Source organism: Sus scrofa, chromosome 6 (assembly GCF_000003025.6).
Source record: "Sus scrofa isolate TJ Tabasco breed Duroc chromosome 6, Sscrofa11.1, whole genome shotgun sequence".
NCBI classification, from domain to species: Eukaryota; Metazoa; Chordata; class Mammalia; order Artiodactyla; family Suidae; genus Sus; species Sus scrofa.
The window spans coordinates 96,482,366-96,507,100 of NC_010448.4; the positions used below are offsets into that span (position 1 = coordinate 96,482,366).

General features: G+C 45.9%; 1 protein-coding gene across 9 annotated transcripts in view; it reads right to left on the minus strand.

The window, feature by feature from the left end:
• LDLRAD4 (low density lipoprotein receptor class A domain containing 4) overlaps nucleotides 1-24,735 on the minus strand; it is a 176,513-nt gene that overhangs the window by 80,716 nt on the left and 71,062 nt on the right. The window contains exon 1 of one of the 9 annotated variants that reach the window (XM_013999212.2): nucleotides 9,027-9,682. The exons of the other annotated variants lie outside the window; for them this stretch is intronic. The gene's annotated coding sequence lies outside the window, so the exon portion shown is untranslated. Of the gene's footprint in view, nucleotides 1-9,026; nucleotides 9,683-24,735 lie in introns of those variants that run through there. 9 annotated transcript variants of the gene reach the window in all.

Sequence of the window (24,735 nt, forward strand, 5' to 3'; positions counted from 1 at the left end):
AGTCAGCAAACAGGCAGCAGAGAGAGCGCAGCCTCTGACTGCAGACAGCCCAGCAAAATCCCACCTGGTCTGTGACACACAGCTTCCTCCTCCTGAGGTGGAAATCCACAGTATTTGCTTATGTATGCATGTATGAGGTTGCACACAAACTTGAAAAAAAAAACCAAAAAAACAAACGCGTGAGTTAGTTTTGAGACCCAGTTGGTTTTTTTTGTTTGTTTTTGTTTTTGTCTTTTTGCCTTTTCTAGGGCTGCACCCACGGCACATGGAGGTTCCCAGGCTAGGGGTCTAACTGGAGCTACAGTTGCTGGCCTACACCAGAGCTACAGCAACACAGGAGCCGAGCCGAGTCTGCGACCTACACCACAACTCACAGCAACGCCGGATCCTTAACCCACTGAGCAAGACCAGGGATCGAACCCGTGTCCTCATGGATCCTAGTCGGATTTGTTACCCACTGAACCACGAGGGCAACTCCGAGACCTAGTTGTTTTTTAGCTTCCCAAAGCCCACGAAGCCAAGGGCTGGGATGAGAAAATGAAGTCAGCATTGGGGATTTCTGCATCTGCTTAAAGGACAGGAATCACACTCACAAAGCAAGTGATAAACAGCTGCAGGAGAGGGGCCACAGGGCTGCAAGCTGGCCAAGGCTGCCCTGAGAAGGTAAGAGTAACAGACTGAATGCAGACACGTGCTCACACTCACCCCTCAGGTCTGTTAGCCGGAGACCTGCCTGCCGAGACTCTGGTGGGTGTTTACTGCGCAGTTACAGGAAGAAGTAACACTTCCTGCGAAGGCCAGGCGGCAGGTGGCTTTGCTGGGCAGGCAGTCTCATCCCTACCCCACTGCCGCCCTCAGAGCATAGACAACATGCACAGGAGTCATGGTTAGAGTTCATTTACACCAACAGGCACTAGCCAGCACGTGGCCTGAGCCCTAACTCACCAGGCACTGGGCTGGACCACACAACCCTTCCCTGGGGGGTTCTGATTCAACCTCTCATCCACAGCTTACAGGAGGAGGGGCTGGTGCCTGAGGCTCCCAGCCTTTCCCAGCACTGGACCCAGCCGGCGCAGCCACTGGCAAACCCACACTGTCCTGCGCTGGGCTTTGTGCTCCTTCTCACCACCTCCTGTGCTGATTCTAACAATCCCCAAAGCAAGACTCTTTTATTTGCATTTCCCCCAGAATGTAGCTTAGTCTGCAGCAAAAGATCACAAACCCTCCCTTCTTCTCAGAGGAAGGTGAAAATTGGTTAAACAGGAAAAACCCCACCACCGTCTTTTATGTTTGCCTACATACGGTGGCCGGCAGAGGACTGTTTCCAGGTCCAGTCCGGGAAGGCCCTCGGGCTTAGGCCCAGGGACATGCCCAGAACTCAACAGCATATTGACGTGTGATCAACTCAGTAACACATATACAGGTGATGAATTGCATGGAGAACTCAACTAATTCCCCTAATTCCTCACCCTTGAACAAAACTGTGAGATCTAGGGACAGGAAATGCTCTAAGATATCATTTACTTCAACGCATCGCTCCATATAAACAGCAGTTACAGCTCAGATAGCACCACACAACATGCAGAGCTGGGTCTAGAATAGAGGATAAAATTGGGCTACATCTAATGCCCTCTGAAACATTACACACACCTATCTTGTTTTATTGCACGCTGCTTTATTACGCCTCCACAGATATTGTGTTTTCACAAATAGATAGTTTGTGGAATATTCCTCAGCCATGGAAAGAATGAAATAACGCAATCTGCAGCAACCCTGATGGACTCAGAGATTATCATACTAAGTGAATTAAGTCAGAGAAAGACAAACATCATATGATATCACTTACATGTGGAATCTAAAGAAATGATACAAAGGAACCTATTCACAAAACAGAATTAGACTCACATAGACAGAAAATAAACTTGCGGTTACCAAGGGGAAAAGAGGGAGAAGGACAAATTAGGAATTTGGGATTAACACACTACCATACATAAAATAGATAAACACTAAGGACCTATTGCATAGCACAGGGAACTATATTCAATATCTTGTAATAACCTGTAATAGAAAAGAATCTGAATACATATGTTGAATCACTTTGCTGTACACCGGAAGCATTAGAGATCAACTAACTTCAATAAAAAACATAAATAAATAAAACAAATTGAAAGTTTGGGCAACCCTGAATAGAGCAAGTCTACTGGCACCATTGTTCCAACAGCTTTCGCTCACTTCGTGTGTGTGTGTGTGTGTGTGTGTGTGTGTGTGTGTGTGTGTGTGTCACACCGTGGTAATTCTTACAATGTTTCTATCTTTTTCCTTATTATCATAGTTGTTAGGTGATCTGTGATCTTTGATGCTACTATTACAACTGTTTGAGGCACCACCAACCACACCCATGTGAGACGGGGCGGGTGACCTTAAGTGATGAATGTGTGTATTTTCATGGCTCCACCCTGCCCTTACCCTCCCCCCTCCCACCCCAGCTCTGTCTCCCTCCTCAGTCTAGTTCCTGAGACACAACAGGATTAGAATCGGGCCAATTAACACCCCTGCGATGGCCTCTCAGTGCTCAAGTAAAAGGAAGAGGTGCACACGTCTCTCACTTTAGCTCAAAAGTGAGACATGATTAACTGAACAAGGAAGGTGTGGAAGACAGAGAGGGCCCGAAAGCCAGGCCTCTTGCAGCAGCCAGCCAAGTTGTGGCTGCAAAGGGAAAGTTCTCGAGGGAAATTAAAAGAGCTTGCCAGTAAACACATGGATGATAAGAAGCCAAAGAGCTTTGTTGCTGATATGGAGAAAGTCTTCAGTGGCCTGGATAAAACATCAGAGCAGCCATAACACGCCCTCAAACCAGAGCAGGGCCCTGACTCTTCAAGTCTATGAAGGCTGAGAGGTGAGGGGGCGGCAGAATTTGAAGCTGGCAGAGGCTCCAAGACATTACTGTTCCGGGTGAGGCAGCACGTGCTGATGGAGAAGCTGCAGGAACTCACCTGGAACACCTAGCTCAGATCACTCGTGAAGGTGGCTGCATGGAACGGGATTTCCCATGTAGAGGAAGCAGGCTTCCACTGGAAGAAGATGCCACCAAGGACTTCCATAGTTGGAGAGAAGTCAGTGCCCAGCTTCAAAAAACAGGCTGACTCCCTTTTGTAGGGGCTAATGCAGCCAGTGCTCACCTACCATTTCAAAAATCCTAGGGCCCTTAGGGTTATGCTAAATCCACTCTGCTTGTGCTCTATAAATGGAACAGCAAAGCCTAGAGGATAGCAAATGTGTTTACGACGTGGTCTACTGAATATTTTAAGTCCACTGTTGAAAAAAAGATTCTTTTCAAAACATTACTGCTCACTGATGATGCACTGACACAGAGGGAAGACACTCCACCAGCAAAAATACTGACTCACTGAAGGCTTAGGTGATTGGTAGCAATTTTTTTTTTAGCAATTAAGGGATTTTGTTTTGGGGTTTTTGTTTTTTTGTTGTTTGTTTGTTTTGTCTTTTTAGGGCTGCACCCACAGCATATGGAGGTTCCCAGGTTTGGAGTCAAATCAGAGCTACAGCTGCTGGCCTGCACTACAGCCACAGCAACGCCAGATCTGAGCCTCGTCTGCAACACGTACACCATAGTTCAAGGTCACACTGGATCCTAAACCCACTGAGTGAGGGATTCCAGGCGGGGATCGAACCTGCGTCCTCATAGATACTAGTCAGATTCATTTCCACTGAGCCTCGACAAGAACTCCCAGCAGTAAAGTATTCTTAAATTAAGGTATATACCCTGTTTTCTTTACTTGACAGACAAGAGTCTAGTGTAAGTGTCACATGCACTGGGAAACTGAAATAGTCATACAACTTGCTTTATCACCTGTGTGGTCCCCACCTCCACGGTGACCACGTCCAGCCACCTGTCCCCAGACTCCCCCCAACACACACACAGATGCCCCAACTTCAAGCTCATCTGACAGAAGACCTAGGGTCATTTTTAAATTCTGATGGGCACTTCAAGTAATCGTTCCAAATAATGGTATATGCACGTATTTCTTTACATTGTAATCTATTACACTGCGGGTCTTTATTCACAATCAAAGAATTTCATCTCCTCCTTTACAGACAGTAAGACCTGAGTCCCAGAGGCTATAGCACCTCGTCACCCACCCCCACCAACAAAAGAGAAGAAGAGCCCCTCCCTGCTGGAGTCACCCGCCCTCGGGCCTCCGTGCCCTGTCGGCCCAGGACACCCACAGCAACAGACAGTAAGAGAAAAGCAGAAAGCCTTGCAGCTTGTCCTCTATCCCCCAACTAAACAGTTCAGAAAACACACACAGGACATAAAGGAAGCACAGAAGAAAGTCCTAGCCTTTGCGAGCCAAACAAACGTGGGCAGAGGACAGGGCGACAGACTGGGCTCTCCCACCCCACCCCCAACGGGATGTCCAACATTCCACTCTCAAGAGTGCGTGCATGCAAAGCGACAGGCAGAGCTGGAGGACTGTCAGAACCCTTCCCACCCCAAATGCACGCAAGAAGAAATTCCCACACAGCGCAAACTCAGCTGCTCCTCCTCAGTCCTTTCTGTGAAATGTGAACAGGCCTCCAAAGCTGGAGGTGTTCCTAAACCACCTGGTCCCAAAACACCTAGAACAAGTGCACGGAGGGAGAACAAGGCCACAGGAGCATCTCAAAGACTGCCTGAAACACGGGTCACGGACAACGCTGCATAAAGCCAACTTTATGCAATATACACACATGGAGTTGCCTTTAATATCTGTTCAACTTAAACATAATTTTTGGGGGCTGCACCCACGGCACATGCAAGTTCCCGGGCCAAGGACTCAATCTGAGCCACAGCTGCAACCTCCAATGGATCCTTAACCCACTGCCCCGGGCCAGGAATCAAACCCGTGCCTCTGCAGCAACCTGAGCCGCTGCAGTCAGATTCTTAGGCCACTGTGCCACAGCGGGACCTTCGAAGTTAAATATGACTTTGGAGCTTAAGTTCTGGTGTGGGCAGGCTATTAGTAACTGCAGCTCCTTAAACAGAAAGGAGCCACAATTGAGAGGGATCTAGGCCAAGTGGCAGCCCCCTAACCTCCTGCACCAGGTGATGCCCAGGCCCTACCTCTCAGGTCTCTGCAGATGTGTCTGTCCCCTCCTCCCTCTGCTGCGTCTCCTCCTCAGCTCATCCGTGGTCCCACCCTCAGGCCCCTCATTGCCTCCCACGAGAGGCTCATCTCCACAACCATCTACGCTCCTGGTCCAAGCCAGCCACTGAGCTCAGGAAACTTCCTGAGGCCACATCACTTCCTGGACAGTCTCAGGAATGGGATGCAGCCTTGCAATTTCCCAGTGTACCCAAATTTAAGACATCAAAACAAATTCTTCCTCCCAGACCTGTCCTTCCTCCTCTTCCTGCCCCGGACCTTCCGTGCAGGTCACATGCACTCTTGTCCCCCCTTCGGCCCCCGCCGCTCACCTGTCAGGGCCACCCTCGGAGAACACACCTCTGGTCAGGCTTTCCTGGAGGGATGGTGCCACCAGGTCCCCAAGGTCTGGGGTGTAACATGCAATTCCTGAGTGGGACCTTCCCAGACTGCTGGTCCGCCCTCTGCCCAGGTCCGTACAGCATCCACACCAGGCGGCCCCTGAGCCCACCAGCTTCCTCCTGTCCTGAGCATTGACCCTCAAAGTCCTGGGAGGAGACCCCTCACTCCTGCCCTGCCTGCTGTCCCAGTGTATCCTGGAAAGTCCTTTTTGTTGTTGTTGTTGTTTTTGGTCTCTTTAGGGCCACACCTGCAGCATATGGAGGTTCTCAGGCTAGGGGTCAAATTGAAGCTGTAGCTGCTGGCCTACGCCACAACCACAGCAATGCAGGATCCAAGCCATGTCTGCGACCTACATCACAGCTCATGGCAACGCCGGATCCTTAACCCACTGGGTGAGGCCAGGGATCGAAGCTGCATCCTCATGGATGCTAGTCAGATGCGTTTCCACTGAGCCATGACGGGAACTCCTAAAAAGGCCCTCCTAATCTCAGTGTGTACACCCCACCCCGCCTGCCAGACACATGACCTCCCCCAGCCCTCCTGCCTTCCCCACCAGGCAAGGGTTCTCAGAGCCTGGGGAGCTATTTGAAATGTAGGCCTCAGGCTGCATCTGCACAGGCTGTGCTTCTCTGGGGCTGGGGTGGGCGCTGACACCTTCCGTCATGTATCCCAGGACTTCTGTGAGGACAGAAGCAGCAACAGGACCCTCCACGTGGCTCTAACAGCCAGACTTACGGCCACTTAGTGTGATCTGGGACTGCAGATTATTAAGAGACAAATCTTAATAATCTGGAAACATGCAAACTGGAATCATGAGGCAGATAGGCCCCCACCCTGCAGATGGGGACAAAGACGACAGTGCTGACCACCGATCAGAGGCGCCAGCAGCGTGTGCTCAGGGGTGTGCCCACCTTTGAGCGATTTACAAAAACAGTAATGCCCATACGTCTTACCACTTGGATAATCTCGCTTGGTGACCTCAGAAACATGCCCCAGAAGGACAGGTGGCTCCCCTGGACACCAGCCACAAAGGCCAGCCTCCCTCAGAGTCTCAGTGCAGCCAATTATACACACCATCCAGAGGCAGGATCCATCAGCTCTGCCTTAAAAAAGGAACTTAAATCTCAAGGATGCTTGCTACGAGAAGCTATAGGAACATCACAGGTTTTGTGGTTTTCTGTTTTGGTTGTTGGTGTTGAGAAGGATGAGACCAGAGACGGAATTCAGATTTAAGGATCAAACAAACCTCACATTCAGAAGGATTTTTCTCCAACTGAAGTTTTCTATATCAAATGAATATATTACACACCCTGATCGCTAAGAGTTTATAATATGATCAATCCAGGCATAACTAAATATTGATCTTTAAAAATCAAATACTTAATTTTAGCTGCATGTCCAACAAGCCTGATTTCCCCCCCCCCCCACAAAGGCCGTGTGAGTCATTCCATTAAGGGACCTGGGGACACTTGGAGAAGGGAACCACCCCTGGGTGATTCTCTCCTGCTGCTCAAGGGTAACCAGGGTCTCTTACAGAAAACTTACTGGCTTTCGGATACACGCAAAATTGACTATGAGTTCAGGACTTAGAGGAACAGATTTTTACGTGAATTTCAAGAAATCGGTGTCCCATTGACCAGTGTGGTCTCAGGACATGTCCTCATGTCGAGACACAAATGGGTGTTGTCAGAAAAGGCAACTGCCAGTGGAAAGGCTGCAGAGGCTGCCCTTTAAGTCACAGGGTTGAATTATTCTCCTGAGTAAAAGGTGGAGAAACTTCTTTATAATGAGCCTCGCCCCCTCCCAGGCACTGCGATGCTGAGAGTGATCCGCTCTGCTACAGAGACCCAAGGACCAAAAGCTGCCTGCCTGGGGAACAGCCTGCTGGCTTCCCCCAGCCACCCTCCACCCAGGGGGCAGCGACAAGGACACTCGAGGACCAGGGCCAGCTTCTGCCTCCACCAGAGTCACTCTTGCAGAAGCGACACTGGAGGGAAGGGCACAAGGGTGTCAGCTGGCAGGAGACCTCCCCCAGGCTGGACTGGTGCTCCTCCAGAGGCTGCACCCCCACCCCCAGCTCCTCTGCAGCCACCACCTGCAGAACTGCAGGAGCTGCCCCAGCACGGCAGCATCCTACAGACCAAGACCCTGTCCCGCCCACGTGCCTGGAGGCTGCTCCCCCAGGGCGCTTTGCACACACTGTGTCATTCTGCCCCACTGCCAGCTGCTTGCTTCCTTCCTTCCTCCGCTAAGAATTACTGCCACACTCCTACACAATAATACTGTTCAAAGCACTGACGGCTGTAGAAACAAAGGGCCTCTGCTGAGGATTTTTAAAACTGACTTGCTACTTGTAGACCATGTACCCCTATACACACACAAAAAATCAGTAATAACTACTATTAAAGAACTTTTTTTTAAAAAAAAAGCAACAATGGGAGTTCCCGTCGTGGCGCAGTGGTTAATGAATCCGACTAGGAACCATGAGGTTGCAGGTTCGGTCCCTGCCCTTGCTCAGTGGGTTAATGATCTGGCATTGCCGTGAGCTGTGGTGTAGGTGGCAGACTCGGCTCAGATCCTGCGTTGCTGTGGCTCTGGCGTAGGCCGGTGACTGCAGCTCCGATTCGACCCCTGGCCTGGGAACCTCCATATGCCGCGGGAGTGGCCCAAAGAAATAGCAAAAAGACAAAAAGACAAAAAAAAAAAAAAAAAAAAAAAGCAACAATGTTCACTGTGGAAAACAATGGTGAGAAAACACACAAATTAAAAATACTTTAGGAGTTCCCGTTGTGGCTCACTGGGTTAAGAACCCAACATAGTGTCAGCTTCAACCCCTGGCCTCGCTCAGTGCGTTAAGGATCTGGAATTGCTGTGGCTGTGGCACAGGCTGGCAGGTGTAGCTCTGATTCAGCCCCTAGCCTGGGAACTTCCATACACCTCAGGTGCAGCCCTAAAAATAACAAAACAAACAAACAAAAAAAAAACTTGTTTTATCTCTATTTTCACAATCTTTTATTATCTTAATAATAAAAAGAAAATCCTTTTTGTTTCATTATTTTTAAAAAGGATTATCGGTTGTACTTACATTTTTATGCTAACTTTTTAACCTTTACTTATCAAAAACAGCACAAAACTTAAGAAATAGATACATAACAGGAAAGCTGATTTAAACAGATAGTAAGTTCACCATACAATATATTCACTTTTAAAAAGCCATTATTTTAACGAGTGACTGTTATTCTCCGCTTCAATGGATAGTCCCTAAAAAATGGGAAATAAAACGATCAAATACTTCCCTCCTCCCTACCGCTATATACAGCTAATGGCATAGGTATTATAAATTAAGCAAAACAACATTTTACATGTTTTGAATTATTTAAAAACTGTCTTTTTTAAAAATGAAAAAAAATTGTCTTTTCCCTCATCCAACCCCCAGACACACATCCACCAAAAATAATGATAATAATCCCCTAGACTCACCGCTGTTCTCTTCAGAGGAGACAAAGTCAGTGGAGAGCATCCTCCTGAAACCCTGTCATCTTCCTTGTCTATTCTGCACCCTGAGTCTCTCAGAAAAACGTCGCATTAAAAACACAAAAGCACACAAGCCAGATCTGTACACAGGACCTGCACGTACAAGCAACTAGGTCTGATGATGCAATGACTAAATGTTAGCAATTAAGCCTTTTTTTTTTAAATAGAGTAACGACCACCAATAATCTCTGAAAAGTAGATTTGTTCTTCACAGAAATGCAAAGGTGGAGAACATGGCACAGCTCAGTTCTGTCTCCACCAGAACCTTATCTTTACAGAGCAAACAGATGTGTGAGGGTAACCTTTACACTCTCAGAAACATTCACAAACAAAGCCACCAACGCTGTGTTCAAGAAGCACTGCTCAGGGCTGAGGATCCTGCCAGTGTCAACAGCAGCATGACTGTAGGTCTCGCTGGTTCAGGAAACGCAACCACGGTGCCCTTGTGAAACCAGACAAGACAAGAAAAGAAATCTGATTTTACCCTCGTCCCTCAGCTCCACAGAAAGTCTGACTAGAGGCTCCCTAACAAAACAAAGGGAGGAGTTCCTGTCGTGGCTCAGTGGTTAACGAATCCAACTGGAACCATGAGCTTTCGGATTCGATCCCTGGCCTTGCTCAGTGGGTTAAGGATCTGGCATTGCTGTGGCTGTGGTGTAGGTCGCAGATGCGATTCGGATCCTGAGTTGCTGTGGTTCTGGTGGATCCCGAGGTGCTGTGGCTCTGGCTTAGGCCAGTAACTGTAGCTCCACTTAGACCCCTAGCCTGGGAACCTCCATATGCTGTGGGTGCAGCCCTAGAAAAGACCAAAAAAAAAAAAAAAAAAAAGGAAGAACATGTATTATGTTAATGAGTCTAGTTCTGAACAGGAAAAAATCCAAAGAAAATAGAAAATACAACTAGAGAGTCTTATCTGCCTACAGCCTCCTTTTTGGGTCACAGACAGAGGAAAAATGAAAGAAGGGGGCATGGGTGGGGGGAGGCAAAAACCTTGAAAGCTGCAGAAGATCAGGAAGTTTCGTGTTCTACTGACTGAAGTTTTAAAAATGTTCCCGCACCATCACTTGCTATTTAGATTATCTTCCTCGGTGACAAGCATCCAATGAGATTAAGGTTCCTTTCCTGCAACTGTATTTCCAGTCCTGAAGAAACACCACAGTGTAGTAACAGAGCTGACGCTTTTAAATTCAGTTCTGAGGAAGTTCCCGTAGTGGCTCAGCAGACAGACCTGACTAGCATCTATGAGGATGTGGGTTTGATCCCTGGCCTCGCTCAGCGGGTTAAGGATCCTGCGTTGCCACGAGCTGTGGTGTAGGTCGCAGACACCGCTCATATCCCAAGTTGCTGTGGCTGTGGTGCAGGCCAGCAGTTGCAGCTTCTATTCGACCCCTGGCCTGGGAACCTCCACATGCCACAGGTGTGGCCCTAAAAAGCCAAAAAAATTAAAACAAAATAAAAAATTCAGTTTTGAATCCTCACTCTGCCTTTTGCTGGGTGCAAATGATCAACTTACTTAACCTTTGTGAAACTACTTTCCTCATCCACAATAAAAGAAACAACAGAACTATTTCCTTCTCCTCTGAATATCAAACACACTCAAAAAGACATGAAAAAAAGTTGGGTGGAATCCTCATCTCCATTTTCCATGAGACACAGAGACAGACACAAGCCACACCCTTCCGACTATTTAAGGGCTGCTAGAGGAGGCTGAGCGGAGGCTGCTAGAGGAGGCTGAGCGGAGGCAGAGAGGCCCAAAGATGCAGGAACTCTGTGCTGGAAGATCCCAAGCACCACAAAGCAAAAACGTACTTGAAGGTGAAAAGCACATCCTGAGAACACAAGCTACAGTGTTGTTACAACAACAGCTTCAAGAGACCACATGAGAAGCTCTCCAGGACCTAAATAGGTTCAAAGGCTCAGAAAAGATGGGACTGCTAAAAAATAAAATCTCATGGCTGAGCCACATTTTAAAAAGCAGTTCGGTCTATGACAGAGCAGAAGTGGGGGAGGCTTGAGGTTGTGACACCTGCAAAGCTACTGGGGAAGGGTCCCCCTCCTGCAAAAAAAAAAAGTCTTGGAAAACCCGATTCCCTCAGTGATGCTGCAAAATGAACTGGAAAAGCAAACAAAAGATACTTTACGAAAAAAATGCAAAACTGTAAAATTTACAGAGAGAAAAAGAACACTGCCCAGAATGGAGCCATCAGGCAGAACAAAAATGACAGATTTGAAGAACAGTAAAGGAGATGCAATACATGCGCAATTGGAATTTCTGAACTATAAAGACAGTGGAAGAAAACAAATATTTAAAGACATTATTTAAGAAAAATGCCCTGGGAGTTCCCGTCGTGGCGCAGTGGTTAACAAATCCGACTAGGAACCATGAGGTTGCAGGTTCGATCCCTGCCCTTGCTCAGTGGGTTAACGATCCGGCGTTGCCGTGAGCTATGGTGTAGGTTGCAGACGCGACTCAGATCCTGCATTGCTGTGGCTCTGGTGTAGACCGGCGGCTACAGCTCTGATTAGACCCCTAGCCTGGGAACCTCCATATGCCGTGGGAGCGGCCCAAGAAAAGGCAAAAAGGCAAAAAAAAAAGAAAGAAAAATGCCCTGTACAGAGGAAGACTTAAATCTCTGTAATGAAGGTGCACACAGCCCCCCACCCTGGGACAAGAAAAATGACCCAGAATGGCCAGCATCCAGACATGTTCAAGTAATAAGGGACTTAGTAAGTTTGGACTGTCAAAATAAGAAACAACTCCTGGAGGGTGGCTAGGCAAAAAAGAAAGAAATCAAGTCAGAGGTAAACGCATTAATCTGGCCTTGTATTTCCTCACAGGAAGAGCCAAGGTCACAAATCAGTAGACCAAATCCTCACAATTCTTTTTTTTTTTTTTTTTTTTTTTTTTTGGTCTTTTTGCTGTTTCTTTGGGCCGCTCCTGCGGCATATGGAGGTTCCCAGGCTAGGGGTTGAATCGGAGCTGTAGCCACTGGCCTACGCCAGAGCCACAGCAACGTGGGATCCGAGCCGCGTCTGCAACCTACACCACAGCTCACGGCAACGCCGGATCCTTAACCCACTGAGCAAGGGCAGGGACCGAACCCGCAACCTCATGGTTCCTAGTTGGATTCGTTAACCACTGCGCCATGACGGGAACTCCTCCTCACAATTCTTATAACACATAAGCTAATAAAGTAAGAGCCCAGGATTCATAGCCACCTGGCGTTCCCGCAGGTGTGGACCACAGATTCATAATCGTGCTGAATACACTGGAGCTCGGCAACTCCTGTCCCCTTGAATCCGAAAGACAAATGGGGAACAAAAGAACTGGCAACTGAGTTCATGTCACTGCAGAACTAGGAGGAAAGGAATAAGGCGAAGGTAAATTTTATGTGTGATAATATAAACGATGGAACCAGCAAAAACTGGGACCGTGTAGGAGAGTAAAAGATGGTACGCAACAAGGTAAGTCGCCGTCTGGTGATGGAGGATCAGCAGGTATCACTGAAAATGAGACAGAAAAAATAGCAGACATATAAGCAGAGGTAACAACATGAAAATAAAAACTAAAAGATAATACGATTGACTAACATCAAGTATGGGAGGGGACAGTGGAGTGGGGGGAAGATGTGAGCTACACGTCATTGCTCACTGCAGGAGTTTCTCTCTAACCAAAGAGGAGCAAAGGGATTTAAGTATGTTATACTCCCAAAAGTTACTAGGAAAAAATACAAACAATTGTAAATATCCAAAAAATAAAAATCAAACATAAAACATAAATTTTAAAAAGACCCCACAACAAGAGACTTAAAAACTTTTAAAACCGAAAACCTAAAATAGCATGATAGAACTCCGGCCAAACATATACGGATAAATAAATAATAAGTCACAGAATAAAAAAGACTTCAAGAAAACCATAAAAACATGTAATGGAACAGAATTTAGACCAACTATATCTATCACATCAATAACGACCTTATATACAAAGTAAATAAACTTAATTCACCAAGGAAAATTTTTTCAGATGAGACCATGAAGCAAAATTTAACTCACTGTCACCAAACTAGAAACAGAAGGGAACTTTGTCAACATAACAAAGAACATCTAGAAGACCTACAGCCAACATCATACTTAATGGTGAGAAACCGACCTTTCCTACTGAGACCAAGAACAAGGCAAGGAGATCCTCTCTCATCATTTCAACACTGTACTGAGAGTCCTAGCTAATTCACTAAGACAAAAAAAGTATACATATAGGGAAGGAAGAAATAAAACTGTCTTTGTAGATGACTTGGTTTTCTATGCAGAAAGTCTTTAAAAAAAAATAGATAAAATCTTGGAGTTCCCGTCGTGGCTCAGTGGTTAACAGATCCAACTAGGAACCACGAGGTTGTGGGTTCAATCCCTGGCCTCGCTCAGCGGCTTGGATCTGGCATTGCTGTGGCTCTGGCATAGGCTGGTAGCTACAGCAACAATTAGACTCCTAGCCTGGGAACCTCCATATGCTGCAGGATCAGCCCTAGCAAAGGCAAAAAGACCAAAAGAAAAAAAAAAAAAAAAGATAAAATCTTGAAAGCAATAAGCAATTACAGCAATGTGGCAGGATATAAGGTTAATATATAAAAGTCAATCACTTTCCTATTACCTTCAATAAATAAGCAGAATCCAAAATTAAAAACAGTATTATTTAGATTAGCATCCCCCAACATGAAATACTTTAGGTATAAATCTAACAAAATACATACAACACCTATCTGAGGAAAATACAAAATTCTGATGAATGAAATTTTTAAAACTAGATAAATGGAGAGATATTCCACGTTCCTAGAAAGGAAGAGTCAATATTGCCAAATATCGCTTCTTTCCAACTCCATCTATGGATTCAATCAAATCTTAATCAAAAGCCCAGCAAGTTATTTTGCGGACATCAACAAACTGACTCTTCAGTTTCTATGGAGAGGAAAAGACCAGAACAGCCAACACAACACTGAAGGAGAAGAAAAGTCTGAGGGTGGACAGCACCTGACTCCAAGACTCACTATGAAGCTGTAGTGCCCAAGATAGTGTGACACTGATGCAAGAGCGGGCAGACCAACAGGACAGAATGAAGAGCCCAGACGGCCCCAGAGAAATACCTTCAGCTGCTCTTTGTCAAAAGAGCAAAGGCAACATAATCGAGGGAAGACAGACTCTTCAACAAATGGTGCTGAAACAACGAAGCGCCCACAGGCAGAGAATGAATCTAGACACAGACTCACACCTTCCACCAAAATTGGCTCAAAGTGGCCCAGCGACCTAAACGTAAAACACAAAACTATAAAACCCCTACAAGATAACACAGGAGACGATCTAAATGACCTTGGGTATGTGATGACTTTTTAACAGATGACACTGAAGTCATAATCCATGAAAGAAATGAAGCTAGATTTCATTAAAATTTAAAACTTCTGCTCTTTGAAAGACACCATGAAGAGAAAGAGAAGACAAGCCAAACACTGGGAGAAGATATTTGTAAAAGATATGTCTGCTAAAGGACTATTATCGAAAATATACAAAGAACTCTTAAAACCTGACAATAACAAATGAACCACCGGATGAAAAAAATGGGCGGAAGACATGAGCAGATACCTCACCAAATAAAATACACAGACGGTAAATAAGTATGTGAAAAGATGCTCCACAGCCTCTGTCATTAGGGAAATGCAAATGAAAACAACAATGAGACAGCACTACACATCTGTAACAACAGTCAAAACCCAAAACACCGACAGTACCAAACACTGCTGAGGATTTGGAGCAATAGGAACTCTCATTTATTGCTGACGGGGATGGTCAGTGGTACAGCCTCCCAGGAAAACAGTTTGGTACACTTGTTTCTTGCGAAATTAAACATACTCGTATCATATGATCCAGCGGTTGCACTCCTGAGTATTTACCCAAATGAGCTGAAGTCTCATGTCCACATGAAAACCTGCACATGGATATTTACAGCACTTTATGCAACATTACCAAATGAGAAAGCCACCAAGATGTCCTTCAGTTAGATACACCCATAAATTACAGCCCACCCAGACAGTGTGATATTATTCAGTACTGAAAAGAAATGAGGTTCGATCCCTGGCTCCACTCAGTGGGTTGAGGATCGGCATTGCTATGGCTGTGGCACCAGCCGACAGATACAGGTCCGATTTGATCCCTGGCCTGGGAACGTCTGTGTGTCTCGTGTGCAGCCCTAAAATGACAACAACAAAAATAATAAATCAATAAGCACAGCTAGGAGTTTTTTGATTCTACATAAAATTATTGGCTTTCACTCTTTTCTTCACAAAGATTTTCGCCACGACGGGAATTCCCCAAGATTTTCAAATTTTTGTGTTTACTCTTAATACATTATTTTTGGGAAAAGAGCCATCATTATAATTATCCAAACCGGACAGCTGTAAAACTGTATGGAAAAGACTACAAAACAGAAGACACACAGAAACTAATTCAGAGCCATAACTGACCACTTAAAATGAGGGTGATTAATAGAGTACATTAAATAGCCACTGAAAGCTAAAAACAAACTATGACTTTTTAAAATATTTTTTTATTTTTTATTACTCAAATTTATTACATTTGTAGTTGTACAATGATCATCACAATCCACAAACTGTGACTTTTAAAAGCTGCACCAGTCACAGGCCTAGAACATGTTTTGAAAATGTCTGCTACTGTGTCTGAAATCACGGAGTGAGAACTTCCAGAAGGAAGCTAGACAGCCAAGCAACTGTCAGATTCCTGTGGCAGAAGCAGTTCCCAGACTCAGGGGTGCAGGGGTAGAAAACTAACTGTTCTTCCATAACCAGTCTGTCCACTGGGCTAGATAAGACATGAAGAGCTACAAACAGCTCAATATCAAATAACAAACAAGGGAGTTCCCGTCGTGGCGCAGTGGTTAATGAATCCGACTAGGAACCACGAGGTTGCACGGGTTTGGTCCCTGCCCTTGCTCAGTGGGTTGACGATCCGGTGTTGCCGTGAACTGTGGTGTAGGTTGCAGACGCGGCTTGGATCCCTCATTGCTGTGGCTCTGGCGTGGGCTGGTGGCTGCAGCTCTGATTAGACCCCTAGCCTGGGAACCTCCATATGCCGCGGAAGCGGCCCAAGAAATGGCAAAAAGACAAACAAACAAACAAACAAACAACCTAATCAAAAAATGGGCAGAAGACCTAAACACACATTTCTCCAAAGAAGGCATACAGATAGCCAACAGACACATGAAAAGACGCTCATCATTGCTAATTACCAGAGAAATGCAAGTCAAAACTACAATGAGGTACCACCTCACATCGGTCAGAATGGCATCAATGGTCTAAAAACAGTAAATGCTGAGGAGGATGTGGAGAAAAGGGAACCCTCCTACACTGTTGGTGGGAACAAAAATTGGTACAACCTCTATGCAGAACAGCCTGGATGGAGATTCCTTAAAAAACTAAAAATAGAACCAACATATGACCCAGCAATCCCTCCTGGCCACATATCTGGAAAAAAACAAAAATTTTAATTCAAGGAATTCCCGTCTTGGCACAGTGGTTAATGAATCCGACTAGGAACTATGAAGTTGGGGGTTTGATCCCTGGCCTTGCTCAGTGGGTTAATGATCCGGTGTTGCCGTGAGCTGTGGTGTAGGTTGCAGACACAACTTGGATCCTGCATTGCTGTGGCTGTGGCGTAGGCTGGTGGCTACAGCTCCGATTGGACCCCTAGCCTGGGAAACTCCCTATGCTGCAGGAGCGGCCCAAGAAATGGCAAAAAAGACAAAAAAAAATTTTTAATTCAAAAAAATACATGCCACTGCACGCAATAGTTCACTGCAACGCTATTCACAATAGCCAAGACATGGAAGCAACCTAAGTGCCCATCAACAAATGAATGGATAAAGATGTGGTACATGTATACAAATGGAGTATTACTCAGCCATAAAAAGAATGAAACAATGCCATTTACAGCAAGATGGATGGGCCTAGAGAATATTATGCTAAACCAAAGAAAGACAAATGACGTGTTTTCACTTTAAATGTGGAATTAGGGAAAAAAAACAAAAACAAATGAACAACTATTACAAAACAGAGATTCAAAGCTACAGAGAGCAAATCAGAGCTCTCCAGAGGGGAGGTAGAAGGGAGATGGGACTAAGAGGTGCTAACTACAGGTCACAAAGTAACAGGTCACAGGGATACAGTTCATAGCACTGTCCTAACCTCGCATGGCGCCTAACCTGTAAAAACAGCAAATCCCTATGTTTTACATGGAAACTAATATATTTTAAATCAAATACCATTTTTTTTTAAGATTTATCATTTCACTGTCTTCTTCTGGTCTTTTTTTTTTTTTGGAACGTTAGCCATCAGTCTTATAATAGCCCCTTTAATGATGTGTGTTTTTAAGCTTCCGCTGTGGCACAGTGGGTTAAGAATCCTTCTGCAGCAGCTCAGGTCACTGCAGAGGGGCAGGTTGAATTCCCAGCCGGTGCAGTGGGTTAAAGGACCTGGCAGTTGCCGCAGCTGTGACATAAGTCCCAGATTCAATCCCTGGCCCAGGACATCCTATGCTGTGGGTGCAGCCATTTAAAAAAAAAAAAAAAAAAGACTCAATAACTGGGGCATAAAAGAAAAAGAATTTTAATGTTAACTATAAACTAAAAAAAGTCACTAAGTCTTTCCCAAAAAAAAAAAAGAGCAATCCAGACCCAGATAAAAAAATCTTGTTTCCCCCTACAATATATAATATGAAAACAAATATATTTATACATTTATCTTAAGAATGAGGGCATTTTTGAGCCCAGAAAATATGTGATTTCATAGTTTGTGTAATATATTGCACAGTTGATGCTTATTAAATAACACTGAGTTTAGCACCAGTAACATTTAACGTACAAAAACATTTTAACCCACATATTATTTAGCAACTGTTCTGAGATTTGCAAACTTTTCCCTTCCAAATCCAACAGGCGTTTATGCCGTTTTCTGGGCTTGTCTAGGCTGCCTGTTCAGGCTCTTCTCCTGAGCTGCCCAGGGTACGGACCCCAGGGCAGCACAGGCCTCAGAGTTGCTCTGCCCTTGGCCACAGCACAGCACTTGCACACGTGGGGTAACCTGAGGACTGACTTCCATATCTCCAGCCCAGGGCACCAGCTGGCTTTAGTCCTCGCTGCTATATGGCTGTCTGGGGACAGGGCCCTCCTCTGTCAGAGCACCTCCCCAGTCACTGTGACATGGTGTCAACTCCTAAGGTGCAGGAGCACGTTGCCACTCCTGGCAGATGTGCAGGCCCCTCTGTCAGTCAGGCTGGCTGCAATGAGATGGCCACAACCACAGCCCAGTATGTACAGGTGGCCACAGGGACGTGGGACCCTTTCAGCAAGGACGATCCCCAGGAGCACCCTCCTTGGGCTTCTGTGTGTTCAGGCAGAGGCCAAGGAAGGAGGACAGAATGAGCTCCCTGGATCTTACTTGCAAACATTCCTAGCACTGGTCCTTCCCAATCACCCCAGGTCGTCTTCTCCCTTTCTCTGCGGCAACGCTGGGACCTGTCACCACCCAAAATGGAGGAGGCGGGGACAACCCGCACCTCAGTCTGACACCAAAGGGAAATCCCTTACTCGTCAGGTGTGCACCCTAGAGGCCCTCATCATGAACGAGGCCACCCCGCCATGGGACTGGAGGTTTACCCGGGTTGACTCAGCTCTTCGATCACTTTAAACACCTTTAAAACCAGGATCGGAGTTCCCGTCATGGCGCAGTGGCTAACAAATCCAACTAGGAACGATGAGGTTGCGGGTTCGATTCCTGGCCTTGCTCAGTGGGTTAAGGATCCGGTGTTGCCGTGAGCTGTGGTGTAGGTCACAGACGTGGCTCTGGTGTGGGCCGGTGGCTACAGCTCTGATTCGACCCCTAGCCTGGGAACCTCCATATGCCACAGGAAGAGGCCCTAGAAAAGGCAAAAAGACAAAAAATAAAAATAAAAAAATAAAACCAAGATCAGAGTATGTTGATATTTTGCTAGGAACCATGGATTGAGGTTTGGGTAAAATAAAAGAAAACACTTTCCTATTTCTCCAAAGACCATGATACAAATTTAACAAGCAAATCTTGGGATAGACAACACACCTGCTCAGCCTGCTTTACACCCAACACAAAGGCAGGCTGCTCAGGCAGACTGAGAACCTCCTGGGACTTCCAGCTCCAGGTCTGTCCAAGGCCATGCTGTGCTCAGTAGGTGTCACTCCTCTGATCACTGTGGACACATCTCTGCCTACCAAACGTTTCTGAGAACACTATCCCTAAGGCCTAGACGACACGTACTTTCTATAAATTAGTGGACACAACCCGAGGTCACCCTCTGTGTGGTGGGGACTCAATGACCCTCCAGCTAGGAGACATGTGCACCGACAGGCATTAAACAACAGGTCTCATCACCTCCGTGACACTGACCTGGCACTGACGGAGCAGTTCCAGGACACAGGGGGCCCCTGCGACCACTAACGCAAGCTGATGACGCTTTCTCTACCAATGCGTGGGGCTTTATGGTAATTATTAAAATACAGCTAAGTCATTTTGATTCCTCATACACACACATATTCTTACAAGGGTAACCGCTGTGTCACAAAAGCATTAAAAGCAAGAGAGCACTTTTAAAATAAACTACCAGATTTCCTGTTGTGGCTCAGTGGTAATGAACCCAACCAGGACTCAGGAGGATTCAGGTTCCATCCCTGGCCTCGCTCAGTGGGTGAAGGATCCGGCATTGCCGTGAGCTGTGGTGTGGGTCGCAAACACGGCTTGGATCTGGTGTGGCTGTGGCTCTGGCGTAGGCCAGCAGCTGCACCTTCAGTTCAAGCCCTAGCCTGGGAACCTCCATATGCGGCAGGTGTGGCCCTAAAAAGACAGAAGTAAATAAATAAATAAATTTTTAAAATAAAATAAATTATCTGACATGGTTTAACAATATCAAAACAATTACAACTTTTCCAGAAAACAACTCATAGCCCTTTGCTACCTCTAATTCATAATACATTCCACTGAGTCACGTCAATAGTCTCAAACTGTCCCTTCTGATAAAGCACCTGGTGGCTGAGAAACCCCTGGCCATCAGAAAACACAACGCAACAACCTAAATCGTACCCATGAATTTCCCCCTCCAGTTTCATTGATTCCCAAATTCATTACTGAGAGGACGTGCACATGTTGCTTCTTTACCTGGAAACAGACATTTCAACACTGACTTTGTGCTCAGTCTCTCCAGGTGACATTACTAAAGCCTGGGTGGACATCAGTGGAAAGACATTTTTTGGTTGCATTTAACTCACAAAAAAAGAGTAATTTCTCCTGACCTCCTCCCTTTCTGATTGTTAAAACATAAAAACTGGAAAAAAAAAAAAACAATGCTCCTTAAGTGAAGCACTGAAAGATTCGGGGAGAAGAGGGGAGAACCCAGCACGCAGCTGCTTTGAGAACAGGGCTGCGCCGACAGGTGCAACACCAGCAGAAACGGTCACTGTCCCCAAAGGCCTCATGACTTAGGAGAGGGAAAAACTCACAGAAAACGGCTGTGAACAATTAAAAAGCAGTACATCAGTGGGTGCAAAATGTTCTTATTGAAACAAAACATACACAAGCGCCAAGGAGACCAACTTCTGTGCTCCCCGTGGGGAGCAAGGCTGCCCTGTAAAGGGTTACCGCAGGGAAACCAGGGTCACCCAAAGATGGAAATACCCCCAAACGTGCACTCTGACTCATGAAGAAAGCTCCAGGGCACATCTGATAGTCCCTGCAGCCCGAGTCCCTCTCTGCACTGCGGGCAGGGGGACTGAGCTGCCTGCTGGCTGCCTTCAGAGGAGTCAGCATGGGGAGCAACTGACTCCAGCCTCCGCATCCTAGCCACGAACCCTAACCCAGCAGGCCGGCCCAACGTCACACCCTGACTCACCCAGGTCTGCAAAGAAGGACACAAAAAGTACTGCAAGCTTGTCCTTCCTTCCAAAGAGCAGAGGTAAAATGAATGCAACAAGACCCCTTCCAGTATCCAAATTCTGTGAGGCACGTGGCCCTCAAAAATCCTTCCATATGTAGATCAAGCCTCAGAGCTGAATGCAAAGTAGACCACCCCCTCCTACTGTTAACCATGTCAGTAAAAAGATGACGGGTAAAGAATAAAAACAAAAAACAGGGAGTTCCTGTTGTGGCGCAGCGGAAAGGAATCCAACTAGGAACCATGAGATTGCAGGTTCCATCCCTCGCCTCACGCAGTGGGTTAGGGATAAAGCATTGCCGTGAGCTGTGGTGTAGGTTGTAGACATGGCTTGGATCTGGTGTTGCTGTGGCTGTGGCTGTGGCCAGCAGCAACAGCTCTGATTAGATCCCTAGCCTGGGAGCCTCCATATGCTGCAGCCTCCTTATGCTCCCAAAAAGACAAAAACAAAAAAATTTGAAAAATGAGAAGACCTGAATAGACATTTCTTCAGACATACAGATGGCCAACAAGCACATGAAAACATGCTCAACATCACTAATTATTAGAGAAATACAAACCAAAACTACCAATGAGGTACCACCTCATACTTGTCAGAGTGGCCATTATTAATAGGTCAACAAATCCTGAAGAGGGTGTGGAGAAAAGGGAACCCTCCTTCACTGTTGGTGGGAATGTCAATTGGTACAATCACTATGGAGAACAGAAAACTAAATATAGAACTACCATATGATCCAGCAATCCCACTCCTGGACATCTATCTGGACAAAACTTTCTTTCAAAAAGTTACATGCGTGAGGTCCTGTCATGGCTCAGCAGAAACGAATCTGACTAGCATCCATGAGGACGCAGGTTCGATTCCTGGCTTTCCTCAGTGGGTTAAGGATGCGGAGTGCCCACCGTGAACTGTGGTGTAGGTTGCAAATGTGGCTCGGATCCTGCATTGCTCTGGCTATGGTGTAGGCCAACAGCTGTAGTTCCAATTCGACCCCTACCCTGGGACCCTCCATACACCACAGTGCAGCCCTAAAAAGACACACACACACACAAAAATACATGCACCACTATGTCCATTGCAGCACTATTCGTAATAGCCAAGACCTGCAAAAAACCTAAATGTCCAATGACAGACAAATGGATTAAGAAGATGTGGTACATATACACAATGGAATACTACTCAGCCATAAAAAAGAACAAAATAATGCCATTTGCAGCAACACAGATGAAACTAGAGACTCTCTTACTAAGTGAAGTAAGTCGGAAAGAGAAAGACAAATACCATATCACTAATATCTGGAGTCTAGTATATGGCACAAACGAACCTATCTACAGAAAAGAAACTAACTCATGGACTTAGGGAACAGACTTGTGGTTGCCAAGGGAGAGGGGGAGGGAGTGGTATGGACTGGGAATTTGGGGTGAGTAGATGCAAACTATTGCATATGGAGTGGATAAGCAATGAGATCATGCTGTGTAGCACAGGGAACTATATCTAGTCACTTGTGATGGAACATGATGGAAGATAATATGAGAAAAAGAATGTATGTATATATACATACATATATGATTATATATATGTGTGTGTGTATATATATATATGTATATATATGACTAGGTCACTTCACTGTACAGCAGAAATTGATAGAACATTGTAAATCAACTATAACAGAAAATTTTTAAAAATCATGTTTACCTGGAAGCAAATTTTTTAAAAAATGAAAAATACACACAGAACTTTACATTATGTTTATATTATTTCATTAATATCTTTTTCAAGCTCTAGGCAAAACAGTCAAAAAACATATAATGCAACCAAGCCTTAGGAAGGGTTTTCCCCTATCTACGATGTCTCTTTCACATAAATACAGGAGGAAAATGACGCAGTATGATCCTTACCCTTGAACTGATGTTCTCGATGGTGCTTTGCTACCGTCCCTATCAGTACACAGCTCCTCCCGGGGACAGGTTCTCACAGTAGCCACAGGTGCCTGAGTGGCTCAGGACGTCCTCAGCACAACGTGGAAATGCAGGACTCCTTCGAGGCTGTGAGAGCCTCTTCCAGCTCGGGTTCATCCACCCCCTTGCCCACAAGGGGGACAAGTAAACCAGAGGCACTACCAGTTGTCATCATGCAGATGCGGCCAGCTCCTAAAGACCTGCACAAAGGTTATTCTGAATCTCCCGAGAACACAGAAAACTTTGTTCCACTGCATGTGGTCTGCCTTCCTGAGGGTGACACTGGAGTGCGTCACCTCGGCTGGCCAAGGCAAGGGGTGCCACCTCTGACAGGAAGAACAACAGAGACTCAACGACATCGGAGTTTCCTGCTGCCACTGCCCTGCTCAGTGTGGCAACCAGGACACACGCGCTCTCCCGTGAAGGATGGTCTGCAGGCAGAGAGGCTGGGAGACCAGCAAGACCAAGGTCGGCCCTGAGGCGTTCTGACAGTGGGATGGACTCTCGCCTGCACTGTGCCCCACCATCAGGTTCTGGCACATAGGAAGCACCCCATAAACTCTGACTCCACAGTAAAACAATTACATGAGTGAAAGAATTTGAGGTATAAGTTGGGAAAGCTCATATGCAATAATACAGTTAGAGCTTTTCATTAGTTCAGATCTTTACAACAGCCCAGGCAGCCCTTGCTTGCTCTTCCCATTTTGTGGACCAGGAGACTGAGGCTCAGTGAGTTAAATAATTTGTCTAAGGCCACAGAAATGTTAAGGCACAGAACACAAGTGTGAATTTATCTCTCTGGTTCCAAATCCTGCATCTTTTCAATATATCAAATCTTATTTTAACAGCCACACCCACAGCAAATGGAAATTCCCAAGCCAGGGGCCAAATCGGAAATGCAGCTGAGGTCTACGCCACAACCACACCAACACCAGATCCTTCACCCACTGAGTGAGGCCTGGGATCAAACCTGCATCCTCCTGGACATTATGTCGGGTTATTAACCTGCTGAGCCACAACGCAAACTCACCAGATCATTTTCTCTTTTGTTTGTTTGTTTGTTTGTGCTTGTTTGTTTGTTTTTGTCTTTTTAGGGCCATACCTGCGGCACATGGAGGTTCCCAGGCTAGGGGTTCAATAGGAGCTACAGCTGCCGGCCTACACCACAGCCACAGCAACACAGGATCCAAGCCACATCCTCAACCTACACCACAGCTCACAGCAACAACGGATCCTTTACCCACAGAGCGAGACCAGGGAATAGAACCCGCAACCTCATGGTTCCTAGTCAGATTCATTTCCACTGTGCCATGACAGGAACTCCCATATCATTTTCATAGTGACATTTTGACTCTGCAAAGTTTCCCAAGTAAAGCAAAAGAATAAGCAAAAGTAAATATGTTAATTTCAGAATTAAAAATATTTCAAGAGACAGGATTAAGACGGTGGAATAGAAGAAGTGGAGCTCACCTTCTCTCATAAAAACAACAAAATTACAAACAAATGCTGAACAACCTTCAACCAGATGGACTGGAAACTTTCAAAGAGATGTCCTACTCCAGAAGACAAAGAGGAGGCCACATCAAGAGGTAGGAGGGGCAATTACGCAACATACACAACCCCACACTTCCCGGGTGGGAAGCCCACAGACTGGGAAGTAACTGTATCACGGAGACTCACCTACAGG